Raw genomic sequence first — 19,583 nt, forward strand, 5'->3', positions numbered from 1 at the left:
GAAGCAACAATGACTTTATTGCCTCTGCAAGCGGTGATTGAAGGGAGGAGGGGTGGGTGGTTAGCTTACAGGGAAGTAGAGTGAACCAAGGGGCGGGGGGTTTCATCAAGGAGAAACAAACAGAACTTTCACACCGTAGCCTGGCCAGTCATGAAACTGGTTTTCAAAGCTTCTCTGATGCGTACCGTGCCCTCCTGTGCTCTTCTAACCACCCTAGTGTCTGGCTGCACGTAACCAGCAGCCAGGCGGTTTGCCTCAACCTCCCACCCCGCCATAAACGTCTCCCCCTTACTCTCACAGATATTGTGGAGCACACAGCAAGCAGTAATAACAGTGGGAATATTGGTTTCGCTGAGGTCTAAGCGAGTCAGTAAACTGCGCCAGCGCGCCTTTAAACGTCCAAATGCACATTCTACCACCATTCTGCACTTGCTCAGCCTGTAGTTGAACAGCTCCTGACTACTGTCCAGGCTGCCTGTGTACGGCTTCATGAGCCATGGCATTAAGGGGTAGGCTGGGTCCCCAAGGATACATATAGGCATTTCAACATTCCCAACAGTTATTTTCTGGTCTGGGAATAAAGTCCCTTCCTGCAGCTTTTGAAACAGACCAGAGTTCCTGAAGATGCGAGCATCATGCACCTTTCCCGGCCATCCCACGTTGACATTGGTGAAACATCCCTTGTGATCCACCAGATCTTGCAGCACTATCGAAAAGTACCCCTTGCGGTTTATGTACTCGGTGGCTTGGTGCTCCGGTGCCAAGATAGGGATATGGGTTCCGTCTATAGCCCCACCACAGTTAGGGAATCCCATTGCAGCAAAGCCATCCACTATGACCTGCACATTTCCCAGGGTCACTACCCTTGATATCAGCAGATCTTTGATTGCGTGGGCTACTTGCATCACAGCAGCCCCCACAGTAGATTTGCCCACTCCAAATTGATTCCCAACTGACCGGTAGCTGTCTGGCGTTGCAAGCTTCCACAGGGCTATCGCCACTCGCTTCTCAACTGTGAGGGCTGCTCTCATCTTGGTATTCATGCGCCTCAGGGCAGGGGAAAGCAAGTCACAAAATTCCATGAAAGTGCCCTTACGCATGCGAAAGTTTCGCAGCCACTGGGAATCGTCCCAGACCTGCAACACTATGCGGTCCCACCAGTCTGTGCTTGTTTCCCGAGCCCAGAATCCGCATTCCACAGCATGAACCTGCCCCATTAGCACCATGATGCATGCATTGTCAGGGCCCATGCTTTCAGAGAAATCTGTGTCCATGTCCTGATCACTCACGGGACCGCACTGACGTCGCCTCCTCTCCCGGTATCGCGTTGCCAGGTTCTGGTGCTGCATATACTGCTGGATAATGCGTGTGGTGGTTAATGTGCTCCTAATTGCCAAAATGAGCTCAGCGGCCTCCATGCTTGCCTTGGTATGGCGTCCGCACAGAAAAAAGGCGCGGAACGATTGTCTGCCGTTGCTCTGACAGAGGGAGGGGCGACTGACGACACGGCTTACAGGGTTGGCTTCAGGGAGCTAAAATCAACAAAGGGTGTGCCTGTACATCAAGGAGTATTTCAGGCAGGACTGCACGGAGGGTTCCAATAAGAAATGGTGCACCTAAGTTATTGTCCTTATTGGAACAAGAAGGTTAGCCTGGCCTCTGATTGATACATGGCTAGATTTACCTCGCTGCACCTTCTCTGTAAGTGACTGCAGTGTGATCTAGAAGAATGAGTCCCCTAGACAGGGGAGGAGGGGAAGCAAATGAGTACAAAACAAATCTGGTCTATTTCTTGTTTTGACCCACTCCATCTATCTTTTACATCTTTGGCTGGCAGCAGACGGTGCAGAAGGACTGCATGCCATCCACATCTCATGGCTGCTCGGCAGAAGATGGTACAGTACGACTGCTAGCAGTCCATATCGCCTGCCCGCTCACCATAAGACGGTTCAATAGGACTGACTGCAGGACTAAAGAGAATGACCTGGTCAAGTCACTCCAAATTTAGTCCCTGCGCCCATGTCTGCCCAGGCGCTCCTGATCGACCTCACAGAGGCGACCAGGAGCACCTCAGACATGATGATGACGGCTACCAGTCGTACTGTACCGTCTGCTGCCACAAGGCAAGGGGTTGCTGCTACTGTGTAGCAATGCCGTACCGCGTCTGCCAGCACCCAGGAGACATAGGGTGACAGTTACCTGAGTGGGCTCCATGCTTGCAGTGGTATGGCGTCTGCACAGGTAACTCAGGAAAAAAGGCGCGAAATGATTGTCTGCCCTTGCTTTCACGGAGGGAGGGAGGGAATGGGGGCCTGATGATATGTACCCAGAACCACCCGCGATAATGTTTAGCCCCATCAGGCATTGGGATCTCAACCCAGAATTCCAATGGGCAGCGGAGACTGCGGGAACTGTGGGATAGCTACCCACAGTGCAACGCTCCGGAAGTCGACTCTAGCCTCGGTACTGTGGAAGCGCTCCGCCGAGTTAATGCACTTAATGCACTTAGAGCATTTTCTGTGGGGACACACACACTCGAATATATAAAACCGATTTCTAAAAAACCGACTTCTATAAATTCGACCTTATTCCGTAGTGTAGACATACCCTAAGTACTATTGACTTTCAACGGAACATAGGCTACTAAATCACATAGGCGCTGTTGAAAATGTTACCCTGAATAATTACCAATTACGTTTCTGACGCAGGAAAATATTCCTTCTTGAGAAGGGAACTTACCCACATGCTTATTTCTAATTATGTGCTTAAATTCCGTGTTTACTGAATAGGGATTAGCTTAGATGCTTTCCTGAGTCATGGTTTAATATGATCCAAAAATTCAACAGCTCATTTGTTTGACTTTTACTTGCTCTTATTTCAATGATTATCCTGTTCCATTACATTGATAAGTACCATGTGTTTGAGACACTACTATAAAATTCACAGCTAGGAAGTTTTACTGACATCAGATATAAAGCCTACTTATACTGGTTATATAGTATATCAAGTATGGATTTGATGTGTGTCAAATGCCACAAATGTATTAATTTTAATAAATCATGAGACTCATACATCTTTCCAAATTTTTGCCATGTTACTACAGGTCACCAACATATGGGACCTTGTTCACTAAGGCAGACATTCACTTCTAACAATATATTTTCTTTATTTACTGAAAGCCTTTAAAGACTTTTGGCTACACAACACCTACACCACCGCTACCAAGGTGTAAACAACTGACATCACCCCCAACTTTATGCAACCTATCTGGTTGCAAATGTACTTGTTCTATTCTGTCGCCCTTTTGTTAATATCAGTGCAAACCTTATAAGACCTCCTAACTTACCTAAAAATTTCTGATGCTGTTTCATAAATAGAGCCTTCTTTTAAAACAGATATCAGCTGGGTACAAAAACAATCCTTGGCAATCCTTGTTTAGAGCTAAGCACGTACTTTGGGATGTACAACAGTATTAATTCCATTAGCACCTTCTTTTGATGATCAACAAGGCCCACATGTGGAAATATATCTGTCTAGTAGTTCACACCATCTGTTGGCGCTAATTCAAGAAAATATCTCAGTTCAGGAAAGCATTTCAGTGGGACTTACACAAGCTAGAAGTTAAGCACATGCATAAATGCTTACATGCCAGATATTTTAGAAGTCTTTAGGCACCCAAAGATGCAGATTGGCCCCAAGTGGGATTTTTCAAAAGCATGTAGGCATCAGTTTCAATGAAAGTTAGGTACCTGGGCCCTTTTGAAAATCCCACTAGATACCCATCTGTAGCTCTGGGCACTTAAACACCTTTAAAATCTGGCCCTTTCTGAATAGGGAAGGACTTCACCACATGCTTCTATGTTTTCCTGAATTATGAACTAAGGTTGTTAACCAAATAATTTGCCTTAATTCATTTTTCTGTCTGAACTGATAACACATAAGAGAAAGGAATTGTGGTCTAAGGATTGGGAGCTAACAACTCCTGAATTCTAAGCCCAGCTCTGAAATTGTAGGCTACTATGGCTTTAGGCACGCCACTTCATTTCTCTGCCTCAGTACCCACGGCTGTCAAATTGTTGGGTGTCTTTCCACCAACTTCAGTGGGAGTTGGATCAGGCCCTTAGTTACAGTGAAATTTTCAAAAACTGAAGTTTTATCGTTGATTTCAATGGGAGCAGAGTTAGGCCAATGCTGAGCACTTTTGAAATCCCACCCTTAATGTCTGTAAAGTGCTTTGAAAATCTACATATATGTAAATACTAATTATTGTTAGAGCATACATCTGCCAAGAAAAAACAAAAAAAACAAACCCCCCCTCTCCTTAAAGACAAAGGAAGGTGAATAGGTAGTTTAGGATCCAACCATAAGTTTGATATTGAACAGTTCTGTGTGAGATATTACCATTATCGTAGACGACGCACTGTGGTTTCCCAATCCCTACCTTTTTACCATTGTCAGAAAAAAAAAGTGGGAAAAAATCAGATATTAAGGGGAATTTTATCAGCTTTACTCAGACTTTTGATTTAATAAATCTTCAGTTACTTGGCGCTAATGAGCAGTGGCCTTCAATTAACTTTGGATCAGTCTTGCAGCCAGTGGCTTTCAGATTACCTGAAAAGAGATGTATAATACAAGACATGTTTTCTTTTACTATTAATTGCAGAAAAAGTATATCAGGGTTCTGGTTTAGGGTTTTATTTGTATTCCAATGTCAGTTATGCTTGCTTTGCCAGGATTATTGCTCTTACATTTATATCCTTGTATCATACTGGTATATAATGTCACAGAAATCTATCCATGCCTAATATATACTGTACTATCCACAAATTGTTTTAGGAGATTTTTAGAAGAAATTGGTTTTTATTGCCTATCATTGTTTGTGTTATTGCAAAAAATTATAATGTACATTTCTATAAAGGACAGAATTAAACTGCTTTTGGTACATTAGATCAACTGTACAAGTTTTGCAGTTTCATGCTGGGTTGTGACCAAACGATTTATTCCTGTAAAATGCATGTAACAATATTAAGCTATTTTCAATAGTGACAATAAGAGGTGTTTTCTACTCATGATTGTTATTTAAAAGTCATAAAGTTCTAAAGAAAATTTTGGGGGGATGGGGGATATGGCTTGGAAAACAGATCTGCCCATGATCACAACTTTATCTTTGTCTGTGTGCACAAATGCAGGTTTTGACACATTGCACCTGTAGTGGAGGATTCTAATTCAACAGCTAGTTAATCCCTGAGACATGGCAGGGCTTTTGGTGTTTTGGGAGATCACTTTACCTCAAGTGGAAGGCAGAGATGGTCCTGAACCAAAACCCTGGGTATAAACACACCTTAACTATGGGAAATTTCAGGAGTAGACCCAAATTTGGCAACTGACAATAGGCTGAACCAGAACCCCTGGCTCCAGACTCTCACCCTAATTTTAGAGGAGTTTGGAGCTGAACTTTGTAACTCTGGCCCAGTCTAGCAACAGGCCAGCTAAGGTGAGAGGGCCTACTGTATGCTTACACAGGCTTCTTCACCCACCCCACACAACACCTTTTATAACTTCCTCCCAAACCCTGTTTTATGACCTTATTACTGCTGGGTTGGTGGATTCACTTTTCCTTAGACTTTTTTCCCTGAGTGCAGAGCCTCATTTGTTCCAAAGGATGTTCAAAAAGCTAGCTGTGCCCCTCAAAACAGTTCAATCCCAATTATAGCGGAATTTATATTTAACATTGCTTATTTGAGGAGACAGGAGAGAAATACATTTTAAAAATTTGCTATCCATATCTAAGGGTTGATATTGCTGCCAATCATCACAATATTTGAGTACCTTACACATAATTCCTTGACATTAGACTGTCCCTAGTGGACTTCATGGAGCTATGTTCCTTTTTCAGCTTGTTGCACATTAATGATGGGATTTCAAAGGGCCCAAAGGGACTTAGGTGCCCCACTCCCAATGAAATTGAATAGTATTTAGGCACTTACCTCCTTTTAGAGATTCCATCCTCTTTCTTGTGAAGAGGAAAGCTGAGTAACTGCTACTCTGGCTTAGGAAACGTAAGTGGTAGTGGTATTCTTATGTGCTTTTAGCCGTCTTTGTACATAGCTTCCCCTCCTCTCCCTATGGCTCTCTCTAAAGCAGTGGTTCTCAACCTATTTACCATTGTGGACTGCATATGTAGCTCTCTATGTGTTACGTGGGTCGCATCCACACAATATATATCACCTGTATGGCCCTGAGGCTGTCAAATAGGCTGCAGCTAATTGTCAAATTGGGCCTCAAGAGGCCCGCCGGCCGCAGGTTGAGAACCACTCCTCTAAAGTCTGTGTGGAATATGTAACTTGAAATTGTTACACCTTTGTTTTCTGCTATATCCCATCTTTACTTTTCTGAGCACTCCGCCTGTGCTAAGAGACAGCTGCCATTTTTTTCTCAGAGCTGCTGAAGCTTATTGCATGAAAGAAACACCCACCGCCCCACATGCTCTTTTAGAGGCTTAGTTTTTGTTTCTTAGTCTTGTTTTCATCAATCTATCATGAAAGTCATTTTCAAATGAAAAGAGATTCCCTGCCTTGTGTGAAAATGTCAGTGGATTCAAAGATTTCAAGGCCAGAAGGGATCATTGTGAGCATAACCTCCTGTATAACACAAGCTGTAAAACTTCCCCCAAAATAATTTCTTTTGAACTAGAGTATATCTTTTAAAAAAATCCAATCTTGATTTAAAAATTGCCAGGGATGGAGAATTCACCACAGCTCTTGGTAAGTTGTCACAATGATTATTAACGGTCACTGTTACAAATGTGTGCCTTATCCCAGTCTGAATTTGTCTAGTTTCAACTTCCAGCCATTGGATCATGTTATATCTTTCTCTCCAAGGTCACATCAGGGACCTGATTGCGTACATCCTTACCGACAATACCACTGTGATGTACTCTGTGAACAGATGGGGGAGCACACTTCAGCATGCATTGTCAGGAGGCAGTCAGGTTCTGGCAGTTTTATGTCAGGGAAAATGTTACTCTCATGGCTGATCATTTACTGGATGCATCCAGAATCACCTGGCACATCACCTCAGCAGAAATTTCTCCCTTTATCATGAGTGGTCTTCTGCAGTCCATATTTACGGTTTGGGGCATCCCAACAGTCAACCTGTTTGCCATGAGAGTCAACAAAAAATGCCATCAGGTTTGCTCTTGAGGGGGTCTGAGTCTGGGCCCTCTGACCAATGCTTTTCACTTGAGCTGGGAATCAGCACTCCTGTATCATTTTCCTCCAGGTCATACTCAAGCAGAAACTGTATGGTACCAAGCTCATTCTCATTGCTCCAGAGTGACAGAGACAATGTTTACAACAAGGATGGAGCAGGTTTATGCAATGTTGCCAGCATTGGAAGCTATCCTGGGCCACAGATCTGTGCATTCCTTAGCCACAGGGCCTGTGATTGCTGAGCCTTTCATTTCCCCTTTGTTATTTACTATCACTCCTGCACTGTCTTCAAAATAGAGGAACACCCCATCTTTTCTCCGGTACGATTTCCGTTGCCGAATTACCACGGCCAGGTGCACCTTCTTCCTGAGCTCAGGCTTGCCCTTCTTGACAGTAGCCATGACCATGTTGCCTACACCAGGAACTGGCAGCCCGTTAAGGCGCCCCTTGCTTCTTTGACCACCTCATATTACCTGTTCAGCCTCACTTTCCTTTTCACCCTGACCTCCTCACTCAGCAACACGGTCACCTTTTTGCATCCAATGCTCAACTATGTGCATCTCATGGCATGGGTGCTGCATGGTTAGATGAGGAAGAGGAATGATGTACAGAATGATCTGGCAAATTTTGCTTCGTATTAGAAAGCTATCCACCAGAGCACCCTATGTGGCCAAGTGGAAGCAGTTATTGATGAGTGTGTTATCCTAGGGAGTTCAACCAAAGATGGCTTGTATCCAGGACATCTTTAAGTATCTATTACACCTTCAGTCTTCTGGTCTTGCACTTATTTCATTGACAGAGCATCTGGTGGCAATTTCAGCCTTTCATCTACCCATATGTGGGAAGTTGGTGTTTTCAAACTCCGTGACCATGAGGTTCTTGAAAGGAGTCACTTGTCTCCACTCACTTAAAGAACTGGGTTTTTTGTGGGGACTCTAATACTGTCTTAGTGGCTCTCATGGGACCTCTGTTCAAGTCTTTAACAACTTCTTCTTTCTCCCTTCTGGTGTCAGAAAACTGCTTTCCTTGTGCCGATAACATCTGCAAGGAGAGTGAGAGTTGCAGACTTTCATGGCAGATCCTTCTTACACAAAATTTTCCAAGACAAAGTAACCCTGCAGATGCACCCTAAGTTTGTATCTAAAGTGGTTCAAATGAAACTGAGAAACCAAGTTATACACTACTAGTGTTCTTCCCTAAGCCACATTTAGCCCCAGATGAGCAGCATCTTCATACATTGGATGTCAGGCAATGTTTAGCTTTTTACCTGGATAGGACTAAACCTTTCCATTCTTCACCTCATCTGTTTGTTTCATATGCAGACTGAATGAAGAGGCAAGCCATCTCTTCACAGACTATCTCCAGGTGGATAATTTCCTGTATCATGACAGTATATGAAGTAGCTCAGGCTGTGCCATCTCAAAGGGTGTGAGCTCTGTGATGTTATTGACATGAACTGTGACTGTATAGATCATTGTTGCAACCAAGGTCCTGTAGTGGCATCAAATCTTGTACAAAGAAGGTCAAGGAAGGTGTCTATGAAAAGGTTATGATTTGCTGGTTATGATTATGCTGTCTGTATGCATGTATCATTTCTGTATTTAAAGTTATAAGTATTGGCTCTATACTGTCTGTATTTCAAACTTGTGCTACGCTTGGGGGTGACACCCCAGATAGTTTGGCCCTGGAAACCCCTCCATTTTGTCTTCAATCCTGCTTCTTACCTCTGGAGGAACTTTGCTACACTGAAGCTCTGAACAAAGGACTGACTGACTCCATCCAAGCTGTGGATGTACTTGATTTGAACCTGAGGTTTATTCCATCACTGCTACAAGCCTGAACTAAGAACTTTGCCATTGCTATATGTAATTGATTACTTTGACCAATTTTAGCTCTCATCTATATTTCTTTCTTTTTATGACTAAACCTTTAGCTTTTAGATTCTAAAGAATTGGCAACAGTGTGATTTGTGGGCAAGATCTGACTTGTATAGTGACCTGGGTCTGGGGCTTGGTCCTTTGGGATCGGGAGAACCTTTTTTCTTTTACTGGGGTATTGGTTTTCATAACCATTCATCCCCATAAGGAGAGGTGCTGGTGGTGATACAAGGGAACTGAGGTGTCTGAGGGAATTGTTTATATGACTTCTGGGTAGCCAGTGGGGTAAAACCAAGGTTCTCTCTGTTTGGCTGGTTAGGTGTGCCTTAATAATAAAGGACCCCCAGCCTGGGGCTGTGACTGCCCTGCTCCAAGCAATTTGTCCTGAATTGATACTCTCAGTTGTGTCCCACCAAAGGCAGCATCACTATAAGCTCATTCCAGGAGGACCCACGCAACATCGATGATGTTTCTAAGTGACATTCCTATACTGGACACTTGCAGGGCTGCCACATGGTCCTCTGTTCATGTTTACAAACCATTATGCCATTACTACTGCATCTAGATCAGATACAGACTTTGGGAAGGTAATCCTGCAGTTCTTGTTTAAATAGACTCCAAGCCCCACCTCTTGCAAATACTGCTCGTGAGTCACCTACATGGAATACATGGCTGAATCTACTCGAAGAAGAAATACAGTTACTTACTTGTACTGCAATGGTTTTTCTTCGAGATGTGATGCAGACATGTATTCTGCAACCCATCCCCTCTGCATCAGAGTCTGTACTCTTGACATTTGGTATGAAGGAACTGAGGGGGTCGGGGCAGGATAGCCAGGGAAGGAGCTAGGGCCCCAGGGTGTGAGCACCAACCCTATGGGCACAACTAGGCAAAGTTATCTGGCTTTGCTGTGCTGGGTACTCACACATCTACATGGAATACATGTCTGCATCACAACTCAAAAAACAACAGTTACAGAGTAGGTAAGCGACTGTTTTTTTCCCTACATTGGTTCTTAGACTGTGATCAGGTCACTCCTTAACCTTCTCTTTATTAAGATAAATACATTCAGTCTATCACTATAAGGAAGGTTTTCTAATCCCTTAATCATTCTTTTGGCTCTTCTCTGAACCATCTCTAATTTATCAACAGCCTTCTTGAACTGTGGACCGCAGAACTCAACACAGTATTCCAGCAGCCATTGCACCAGTGCCAAATACAGAGGTAAAATAATCTTTCTACTCCTACTTGATGTTCCCTGTTGATGCATCCAAGGATCACACTATAGCCCTTTTGGCCACGTATCACACTGGGAGCTCATGTTCATATGGTTACCCAGCATAGCCCCCAAATCTTTTTCATACTCAGTGCTTCCCAGGAAGTCCCCCATCATGTAAGGATGGCCTATAATCTTTGTTCCTAGATGCATACATTTACATTTAACCATATTAAAACACACATATTGTTTGCTTGCACCCAACTTACCACGTGATCCAGCCTGCTCTGTACCAATGACCTGTCCTCTTCATTATTCACCACTCCCCCAATCTTCGGGCCATCCGTAATCATTATCTGTAGTGATTTTATGTTCACTTCCAGGGCATTGATAACAAAGTTAAATAGCATTGGGCCAAGAACCAATCCCTGAGGAACCCCACTAGAAACACACCCGCTTGATGATGATTCCCACTTTACAATCACATTGAGACCAGTTTTAAATCTATTTAACATGTGCCATGGAAAACCTGTATCATTCCAGATTTTGAATCAAAATGTTGCGGACAACCAAGTCAAATGTCTTACAAAAGTCAAAGGTAATAGCGTTGATGTAATATACTTAATACATCAAACTTGTATATCTCATCAAAAAAAATCGGTGTCATTTGGTAGCATCTCTGAGGTGTTTCTCAAAAGGACCCATCTGCCTTTTTGAGACACAAAATTTGCTCCCTCTGAACAATGTGCACCCCAGAACAACATTTGCTCCTGAGGCTTCTGCTGGTGTTTAAACTATGGCTATCCCTGGGATTTGTGCTGAATCAGCATATCCTCTGTATGGCCTAGCCAGCACTGCCCTCTTTCAGGCTGTGCCAGCTGGCTCCAGAAACCTTTGTGGAGCAGGGATAATGGATGCCTGGTCACTGCAGATAAATTTTCTGTTGCCAGTAGTCTGCAGTCCTGTGTCATGTTGGTGAAGGCTATTTAAACAATGCACAACAAAACTACACAAGAAATTAGGAGAGGAACTAACCATATTCTGTGGAAGTTGCAGAGGGGCATGTAGATAGGCAAAATATGACTACCTGCATAGAGATTCAGTCCACATAGTAATACCCCCTAATCTTACGCACACACAAAAGTCTCAAGGGATATCAATGAACAGAAGTGGTCAGAACCAGTTTTGTCTTGTCTGAAAGATCAACATAGTTATTCTGGACTAGACAGTATTAAACTTTCTATAAAATAAAATGACAAACAAGTCATTATTTGATTTTATGTCCACCAGGAGCAATAAACACAGTGGTCTCACAGCTCCTTCAGTGGCTTAGTAATTCTAAAAATTTCAGGACTCTAGCATATAAGTGGTAAAACATCTGTTCCATATAAAGGGTTGTATATATTCTTTGGAGTCATTTTTGTCATCACTGGCTGATAAATTGTTTTGGGGCTCCCATTGTATAGAAATGGCTAAATGCAGAGTTTACTTTTTTGATGTCTGTTTGACCTTTAAATGTGCAAGTACCATGTCTTCAGAAGGAAACTTCTACTTCTCAATTTTTGTTATAGTCTTCTGCAAACCTTTTTATGTTAAAATGTTCAAAGCAGTTTTATGAGACTTTTTTTTTACAATTCCCAGCTATTAGGTGTCAACATACTGTACATGTACCGTATTCATCAGACTTTCAAAAGGATATAACTTTAAAAAGTATTATTATTTAGATATGCAAAATTTGGAAATGTATCAGAATTTTGATCATGCCACAGTTTGGAGCAGAATTTTGAATCCAGGGTCTTGATTCAAAACATTCAGAATACAGGAATAGTGGATGGGAAAAATTAGATCTGGATGTGGGATTGGTATGTGAGCTCTGCTAAAGTTTGGGGCTGCTTGGATTTGGGATTGTGGTTTGGACCTTTCTTTAGTGTAAGCTAAGTAGTTGCAAATCATAGAAATAATTGTTACTTGATGATTATAGAATTTGAGTATTTGCTGTTTCTGTATGGTGGGAAATGCAGTCATTTAGCCTCACAAATTGAGGTTTGCCAGGAAAGTGTCTCCACCGGACTAATCTAAACCCATTTGTATTCTGGGCCCTTTGCTCTATAGATGAAGCAGTTTACACAGTCAGTCTCCATGCTGTTATAACTGCTCTAATAAAGAAGAATAGTCTGCACAAAGATGCCTAAATGTAGTCTGATCTCTGGGAACACCTCAGCATTTCTATGAAGCAACAATGGGTTTCCCGCACGTTCATCCTTCTGGCCTTTACTGAGCCTGGCTTGTGTTAACAACAAATGGAAAAAAGGAGGGGGAAAGTTGCCTCTTGTTAGTCTAGAAAAGGGCATTTTTAAAAATAAAGGAGGATTGCAGCAAATAATAATTTCATTGTGCACAAGTCTGCATTTTCCCACCAGTTCTCTGTCAGAAAACAATTTAACAATCTGCAGAAGGAAAAAAAATGCCAAAGGGGTTTGCCAGACATATTTGCCTGCACACACTTCAAGATGCTTCCGTGGTAACTACACAGTTTGCACAGCTATAAAGCATAGCACTCCAGTAGATAGTATACTTCCTTGTGGTTAGCAACTGGGCACTTGTGACATATGTTATGTCACTTGAAACAGATGAATTAAATTTATGCTGCCATTTAGATGTAGTTCACGTCTATCGGAATTGTTTACAGAGGAAAAAGTCTCCTTACCATAAATTTGTAAAGCAATCGATAGCTCCGGGGGTATGGGCGGGAGGGAATCTATCTTGTTTTTTATTCTATACAGATGATGTGGCAGTGTAATATGTTGGGGTTGTAGAATCTGAATATATTCATCTTTTCACAGAGTCCCATACTTTCTCCTCCCAGGATATGCATCCTCTTGCACATATTACATTGTGTCATTTATTAACTGCAATTTAGTAGCAAGGGCATTACCCAAATGTGTGGGAGCAACTTTTCAATATGGAATTGACCTGTGACTTCCAGGGATGAAGAGTTAATGAAGTCTACAGTGCAGTGTTGGACACGGGGGCAGCCTCTCTTGCTTTCTAAATTCACAGACTAAAATTAATTAGCTGCCTCTTTCACCTCTGAAAGTCACAGCAATGGCTAATAGGGGTTGAATGAGAGGAGGAGAACATTGCCCCCAGACTCCAAAATGCTTTGTATACAGCTGGTGTCTGTTTATCCTATCTAGTATAAGCAGGATATATTGCAAACATCAAGTTTCAGTATATCTAACACACCACCCTTTTCTAAAAGAAAACTTGAAGTTGTCAGATAACTCCATCTGACACCACTGCAGACAGACAGAGCTGTAATCTGAAGTGTGCAATATTTGATTCTTACTTTGTTCTTATCGAATTCAAGGACAAAACTCCCACTGACTTCACTGCACACAAGACTAGGCCCTTAATCCTGCAGCAAACTTTAGGCTTGATCCCACAGTACTGCAGCCAATGGGAGCTTTGCCATTGACTTCAGCGAGAGCAGGATTGAAACTGTGTTTATTCTTTGTTATATTCTGAGATCTGGATTCACTGGTAGTAGTAGGACTAAGGCTGTAGGTAGATCCTGATAAAAGTCTGCCCTGTTCTGATGGCAGGGGGAAGGGACAGAACTAGCTAGCACTGTCCCCATAATGTACAGCTGTGGTTGGGGTGCAGGAGTGTAATCAAGATGCACTGAATTCAGTGCATCCCCTACAGCAGCTTCTATGAGCAAGGCTCCTGTACAGCTAAGGTCAGTAATTGAAGTTTTTCCCTTAAGGTGAATGCCCCCAGACCCTCCTCTATGTGATTCTGTCCTCACTGACAGAGAGGCTGCAAATTGTATTGCCCCCATCAGGCCCCACAAGGGGTGAATCAAGACTTGACTTATTAAACACTTACTTTGAAAACAAATCCTTAGACATGACTGGAACCAAAAGCCACAGATTTCTGATTACTAATTGTTCTGCTTTTTCACTGAGGGTTACACAGCTCTAGTACTGAATACAGAGCACTAGAAAGGAAAGAGGTAAACCAGGACCAAAATGTGATGGAGGGACATTCTTTTTGAAAACCAAACCAAAAACAGTAGTCCCATTTTCAGCTCTCAGTGTAATCTACAGAAACCAATCAACCTTCAGTGCACCTTCTGACAGCTACAAATAAGAGAGATTTCCACACAGTCCACTTTCTTCTGAGCCACGGCAAATATTGAAAACCAAGATAGAAAAAGAAATGTAAGTCCTGTTTGACAATATTTTCATAAACATTTCAGTCAACTGTTAATTATTTCCCATCAGTGTATAGTGTCTTGTTAATTGTTACCACTTTTCTAAATTAAAAGAGAGAAATTACTTTGCATCTACAAAATCCCAGATTAGACAGGTCCTGATTCCACAAGGCACTTAAAAGTCACGCTTAAAATTAAGCATGTGCTTATGCACTTTACTGACTACAGATGGGATTGCATATATTTAAAATTTAAGGCCCAGATTTTAGTATTTAAGGGTTGTGGCACTCAGCATGGAAATGCCTAAGTCTCATTTTTCAGAAGGGATTTAGGCACTAAGGAGCCAAAATCCCATTGGCTGTCAGTGGGATTTTGGCTCCGAAGTGCCTAAATCAATTTTGAAAGTGACACTTAAGCATTGCAATGCTCAGTGCAGTAATGCCTAAATACCTTAAAAAGCTGGGCCTAAATCAATTGAACTCAGCGATTAAATAGGCTTGATTCAGCAAAGCATAAGAAGAGTTCAGCCCTTCGTAGATGTGATAGAAAAGAGATGTTAGAAAAAGGGGGTTTGCTGTTTAAAGGCCAAGTTAAACAATATGTAACTAGAACTAACTTGATTCTTTTACTCCAGTTCAAAGCTTCCATTTATAGGATGAGGCTGGGCAAATGAGAGTTAGTGTTGGTGTCTCAATTAACTTGACCTTTTCAATGACACCCTCTTCTAATGTGTTTAATTCTTTGAGATACCACAGGCCAAATTCTGCTGTCACTTCAAATGTGCTACTATGGATTGACACTGGTATAATTTGGCCCTACATCTTTATATGGATGAGCTGTTCTTTTTCTAATGCAGTCAGATGACAACTTCTAAAACCTGGATTTGTGCTGGAAATGGCCCAACTTGATTATCATACACATTGTAAGGAGAGTGATCACTTTAGATAAGCTATTACCAGCAGGAGAGTGGGGTGGGAGGAGGTATTTTTTCATGCTTTGTGTGTATATAAAAAGATCTTCTACACTTTCCATAGTATGCATCCGATGAAGTGAGCTGTAGCTTACGAAAGTTTATGCTCAAATAAATTGGTTAGTCTCTAAGGTGCCACAAGTACTCCTTTTCTTTTTGCGAATACAGACTAACATAGCTGTTACTCTGAAACTTTTAACTGAACGCACTGGTAGAAAAGAAAAGGCCCAGCACCATGTACACTCTGATTCCCCTATACTAATGCCTAAGAATAAACCCACAAGTAATAACATGGCCTGTGAAACCTTCTAGCTTGGTGCTTTATTAAAAAGCAGAATCAAAGGTCACTGTTTCATTTATAATACAATTATCTTTCTTTGCAACTGTGAGGAAGGGAGGCATTATTCAAAAGCCTGAAATACAACCCTTTAGTTCCTCAGTCATACTTTACTCTTGCTGCAAGGTAGTCATCATCAGTGAAATTTACCAAGCACTAACAGTGCACCCAGTCTAAAAATGTTGTTTTGAATTCATACACTGTGAGCCCGATCCAGCAGCTCTTATGCTAATGTGGTAGCTAACTTGAGTAAAGGCTGCAGGATCAAGCCAAATATGATTGGAGTCAAAGTTTGACCCATGGAATCAATGGAACTGTGTGATCACTCTAGAGATAGACAAGCATGGTACCTGTGAGAAATTATTTCTATTGCCTACTATAACAAATATTCTGTTTCTTAGGGTCTTCTAAATTCAGTATAAATGGAAAATAGGCCATGACTTCACTGAAAATATTGAGCTTCTTTTTAAGGCTACATCTGGACTGTGAGCTAGGGGTATGATTTTCTTGCCTGTGTACATGTACTCATGCTAGCTCTGATCGAGTTAGAGTGAGTATAAAAGCAGTGTAATTGTGATAACATGGAGAGTGGCAATAGTGGCATGGCTGAGCTATGTCCCGCCACCGGTTTCAGGTGGGTTTGTACTTAGCACAGCTCAGCTGTTACGCCACTGCTGATATCACAGCTACACTGCAATTTATAGTCTCACAAGCTAGATGAGAGCTGGTGCAAGTATGTGTTTACTAGCCGGGGAATTACACCTCTAGCTTGTAGTGTGATCATAGCCTAAAATGGGTGACAAAGCAAAGTCTAGCCCTGGACAAGACTATATAAGTTACGGGTGAAGAATAAAGTTGGGATTTTAAAAAGCGTGCAGCATGGGAATAATTCTGCTTCCATTTAAGTCAAAGGTAAAACTCTTACTGACTTCAGTGTAGCAGAGCTAGGTCAACCCCAAGCACCTTTGAAAATCCCTCCCTGTGAATGTACTCAATATTTTATAAGCCAAAATCAGTAAGGTTCAATACTCTTATTTAAATTATACTGAAAAACAAGAGCTGAACTACAATAAGATTGTAACCATAGAACTAAAACAAGTACATGTTCTATTCTATTATTCTGTAACAGCAGTCTTTTCTGCCTCATGCTTGTCTCCCAAACCATTGTTTTAAGAGATCTGCTAATTCCATTTTTTGACTTTCCTTCAGAAAGCACAATTAGTGCATAAGATTTACTAATGGTTATGATTTATTGTTTTATTTATTTGGTTTTAATAAAATAATAGGTGCCTGTCTAAACCTGAAGGTGCCCCTGCCACAGAATGCAGGAACCAACCAAAGCAAAATGATATAGTGTGATATTAAGTGCTGATGATATCCTATAGCAAGAGTAGATCTCCAAGGAAGTAGAATTGGGCCTAAGAATTCATTTGCAACAAATTTGCAGAGCTTGCATCGGAAACAAGCATCATGGTATGTAGTCAAAATTGAAGGTTTGTCGCCAGTGGAAAAACTCCCATTGGTTTCTTGGAGTGGACCTATTTTTTTAAGATGAGATTTTTCAAAACAGCCTAAGGGATTTGGATATCAAATTCCCATTGTATTGGGTGCCAAATCCTTAAATCATCTAAAAATCTGAGCCCTAAACTTTATTGGTAATAACCTCTTAGATTGAATGTAATATTTCTCCTTGCTATTATTGGCACTATTAGAGGTCAACGTTTACCAATAGTTATCATACTGTGGTGTTTGACATACAGCAGTTCAACTTTTATTAGAACGTGGACTATATGCAGCATCTCAGGTACCAGTTCAGTGACAATTGTTGACTGTTGGCTGTGTATGGGTGACAACCGTAGTTTTGACATTTTCCATTTGGCATTTCCATTTTCACCCTGGTCCTCATCCAGTGACTACTGAAGGTAATGAGAATGCATCCATTAATTTCAGCAAGCACTGGATCACACACTTTGTTATTATATACGCAAGTTAACGTGACAAAGGATTGTTAATATTTTTATTTGCCCTACGTGCCATGGAAGGTGTTTTGCCCTGTTCTGGGAATAAAAACAGAGGGAGGTGAGTAGAACTGGCTGTCAAATATTTTATTTTAAATAATCATGACACTCATTGAATAAATTTTGTGACTAATACATTTGTGAATTATTCCACCAGCACTAAGTTGGTGAATAATGGGAAAAAAAATTAATAATTTATCTGAAAGATATCACAAGAATCATACAGTAAATTATTCAGTAAATATGATTCACCGATCTCTGAAGTGTTTTTTTAGTTAACTGGTACGCCCTCTGCTGGAGGAATAGCAACCTCAATAGGAGCAGAAGAAAAATACTTGAGTCATGAATTAAGGATTAATAATTTTAAAATTCTTTGTGTACAGAACTGTTGGTTTTTAAAATTGATACTTAAAATCATGGAGACATTTCTCACCAGATTACAACAGTTTCAATCGAGGCCAAATTTTGCACCTAAATACTTGGCAATATCCCCTGAAGTTACAAAATCAAAAAAAGTTTTCTAGTTTAAACACTTTGGGTCAGATTTTCAGGAATGCTCAGAAACAGAAGCTCCCCTTGAGAACAACTGCATTTGAAGTTAATCACATGCTTAAATGTTTTGCTGAAGCATTTGCTGGAGCCTGAGCAGGGTAGAGATGGGCACAATAAAACCTTAACTACACTTACAGAGCCACTGGATCCTATTATTTGTTGACGGGATAGAGAGAGACATCAGTCCTGCTTGTTTGTGTGGCACCTAGCACTGTGAGGTCTTGATCCAGATCAGAGCCTTTGTGTACTGCAATACAAATCATACATAAAAATAATACTGCTATTTCATGTCACTACTCTGCCGGCAGGACCAGCCCTAGCTGGAAAACATTTTTGTCCCTGCTGCCCCCTCCCCATCTCCCTGAGCAGCTGAGCCAAAATAATAATTTTAAAAAAACAGGCAATTAGAGGGGTTGGGGGCAGGGCAGGGAGCAAAGTCATAGAGGGGATGGTGCCTCCTGGAAGTTGGTACCCAAGGTGATTGGCCTCCTTGCCGCACCGAGAACCGTCCCTGTTTGCAGGCCGCTGATTCTTCTTGCTCAGTAGATAATGTTCATTGTGTTTCACTAGTCCTGTAATGTCTAACCACCACTCCACCAGATCTGTGTAGCTTTTCAACCAATCAGTCCATACCAAAGTCTCTCTCAAGGCTATCTAAAGAATGGTGATGGAAAAAAAGTTGCAAGGTTCACTATGTGCCTGACATTGAAGAGTCTTTCCCTCTGAGTTCAGTAAGCCTTTGTTCAGGCCCCATCTGAGCAACTTATTCCAGAAAAAGAAAATTGGGCCTGTTTCTGAACTCACGTGCAGATCGGGAACAACTCCACTGAAGTCAATGAAGTTAAACTAGAGTGAAACTAATGTAAATGAGAGAAAAAATGAGGTCCAATTTGTAGAAGAGCAAAGCAGAAAAGTTATAATTGGCTACTGGAAGTGGCAGAGAGCAGCCAATTAAGTCCATTTAAAATTTCTTCACCTAAAAAACCTTGTATGTTAATAAAATTGCATTGTGCTGCCAGTCCCTTTGCTATCAGCAGTCTATAGACTACAGCTTTTATTGTGTAAGAATGGATGGCATCACTTAGGAGAAATATGAAGACCAGGAAACATTCATTGTTGGATACACTAAAATTCAGAGTAGAAATCTTGAATTAATTTACTTAGTTCACATATAGGTCATTTG

At 41.5% G+C, this 19,583-nt stretch overlaps 1 long non-coding RNA gene across 2 annotated transcripts in view; it reads left to right on the forward strand.

The window, feature by feature from the left end:
- LOC140910740 (uncharacterized) overlaps nt 1-10,353 on the forward strand; it is a 227,340-nt gene extending 216,987 nt beyond the window's left edge. For both annotated transcript variants that reach the window (XR_013635644.1, XR_012158710.1), the window contains exon 3: nt 10,241-10,353. This is a non-coding gene — a long non-coding RNA (uncharacterized LOC140910740). The remainder of the gene's footprint in view (nt 1-10,240) is intronic.
- The last annotated feature ends 9,230 nt before the right edge of the window (nt 10,354-19,583 follow it).

Source organism: Lepidochelys kempii, chromosome 4, assembly GCF_965140285.1.
Source record: "Lepidochelys kempii isolate rLepKem1 chromosome 4, rLepKem1.hap1, whole genome shotgun sequence".
NCBI classification, from domain to species: domain Eukaryota; kingdom Metazoa; phylum Chordata; order Testudines; family Cheloniidae; genus Lepidochelys; species Lepidochelys kempii.